Consider the following 2,321-nt stretch of genomic DNA (forward strand, 5'->3'; position numbering starts at 1 on the left):
GAGCTACCTGGGATTTGAAGTCATATCCCTTTTCTCAATTATATGCCATATTTTTTCAGTGTACAGAAAAGTTTTAGAATGGTCCATTTTAACCACATGCAAAGAATGTATTCAGGAAAATCTTATAGAGCCTTATTGTTTGTCTCTCTCAGCTTGTGACTACAGTTTATACTATAGTAAAGAACATCTTCAACACCCCAGAAGATTTCTACAAGAGAAAGTAGAAAACTAAACTATCAAGTTGAGAATAATATTCTACTTTAAGAAAGAGGGGATCTTGGGTTGCCCTCAGTGGTGCCAGGAAAAGAAAAAACAACAGCTAGGACACAATTTTAATACTTTTAGCCCTCACCCAGATTTAAGATCTTGATCTTACCCAGGATTGTGTTGACAATGAGGTAACTGATGCTATCTGAGGAACCAAAGGATGTTTCTTGGAAAAACGTGTAGATGCTGAAAGGAGGAAAGACATTTTATTGTTTGAGGGTGCCATTTTAAAGACAATGAATATTTTTTTCTTAATGCCAAAATCTCTAATAAAACATTTCAAAATTACTTGGGAAAGTCACTTGGGAGAAGGCAAGACTGCCACAAGAGATATTCTAGAGGAAAAAGAGGAGATACCCAGATAGAGCCAAGGAAGCAGAAAATGAATGATGATGCAGAAAAGGAGACAGAGAAGCTGCAATCAAGTAAGAGGAAAACCAGCAGAGAGCAATATAGCAGAAGCAAAGGGAGGAGAGTATCCAAGGGAGAAGGGTGAGCCAAAACTGCAGAGATATTGAGGAAAATGAGGACTGAGTAAAAGACATCAGGTTCATCAATTCAGTAACTGTTGGTAACAATGGGGGAAGTGGTTTCATTTGAGCAGAGGGGTTGGAAGCCAGATTTTCAAGGGTTAGAGAAGTTGGTGAGAAAGTAAAAGGAGAAGGTTCTTTCTAGGAGTTTGACAGTGAATGCAGGAGAAATATAGGATGATTGTGTCAGAAGATTACAGGGTCAATCGAATGTTTTTAAAGAATTAGATGCACCTGGATATGTTTGTAAACAGAAAGAGCCAATAGATAGGAAGTGACTGATGATGGAAGATGAGGGGGAGGAGAACTGAGCAGGAATGGTTGATAATGCAACCCCCTTAGAGAAGCTTAAACATCATTTCAATTAAGTCTAGATTTTCTTTTGGAAAGAGAACAGAGGAGATACCTGACTTCAGTATGTCTGCACTGCTTTGTGCAGATATATTCTCTTCTATCTGGGCCATTACCAGGCATCGACCCTGAAAAAGGATTGAGAATAGAATAGATGGATAGGTACCAGTAACAATCAGTGTGTACAGGGTTTGAACTATACCCATTTTACGTATTGACTTCTCTGATTCAATTGATTCAAAATGTTTTTAAAAATGACTTAAAATATTCTTAGTCTTGTCTGCTTCTGAACTGTAAAGTCTCCTTAATTCAGGTCATTTTTGGGGTATTGCAACTAACCATAGAGATGCGGTTAAAATCCATGTTGTTAGCAGTAGTTTTTTTACTTGAATTTTAACTGGAAAAAAAAATCACTCCAATTTTATGCTTACCGATCTGATGATGATGAGGTAGTTGGAGGATAAATTTTCACAAACAAGAATCCCGGCCCTTAAAGAGAATGAAAAAATAGTGAGTATTAAAAATATCCATTCACTCATTTCATCTATTCATTCAACAAACACATGGTATGGATAGCATTGTAAGAGGGGTTATGAGAGAATAAAAAAATAGGCAGAAAGCAATATCTTCTCTCAAGAAGCTTATAAAGAGAAGTGCTACAAATACATGAAACAACTAGGTAAAAAATATGATATTGTATAACATATCTGTCTGTCTACATGTGGGCAGAACCACAGCTGAGCACTACTGAGCATCTGGAATTCCCCTACACAGGCCAGGTTATCGTGGATGTAGGATTATGAAATGCTACCTTTTTGCCTAAATAGGCCCTGTTTAGTAAAGAATTATTCCCAATGGAACAGTGGCCAAAAGACATGAATAGATCATCTCTTGAGAAATATCATATGAAATAATAACCATATGAAAAGATGTACAAACTCCCTAATCATCAGAAAAGATGCAATCAATTAATCAATAAACATTTATTAAAAGCCTACAATGTGCAAAGCACTTGGGATTTAAATAAAAAAATTAAACAAAACCTACTTGCAAGGAGCATACATTCAAAACACAGATGAGCATATTCAGAATAAAGATAAAGGGAAATAATTACAATTAGAAACAAATAAGTTAAATATGAAATAGTTTGGGAGAGAACCTTAGCAATTTCGG

The 2,321-nt window shown here is 36.0% G+C and overlaps 1 long non-coding RNA gene across 1 annotated transcript; it reads right to left on the minus strand.

The window, feature by feature from the left end:
• Positions 1–396: 396 nt before the first annotated feature.
• LOC138174721 (uncharacterized) lies at positions 397–1,621 on the minus strand. The gene is made up of 3 exons (XR_011171808.1): positions 1,580–1,621; positions 1,204–1,276; positions 397–453 (listed from the first exon to the last, which is right to left on the minus strand). It is a non-coding gene; the product is annotated as an uncharacterized lncRNA (long non-coding RNA).
• Between the last annotated feature and the right edge of the window lie 700 nt (positions 1,622–2,321).

The sequence above is a fragment of the Petaurus breviceps genome, unplaced genomic scaffold (genome assembly GCF_028583685.1).
Source record: "Petaurus breviceps papuanus isolate PSGF00001 unplaced genomic scaffold, PetGlider_PUasm1.0 76, whole genome shotgun sequence".
Taxonomy (NCBI): domain Eukaryota; kingdom Metazoa; phylum Chordata; class Mammalia; order Diprotodontia; family Petauridae; genus Petaurus; species Petaurus breviceps.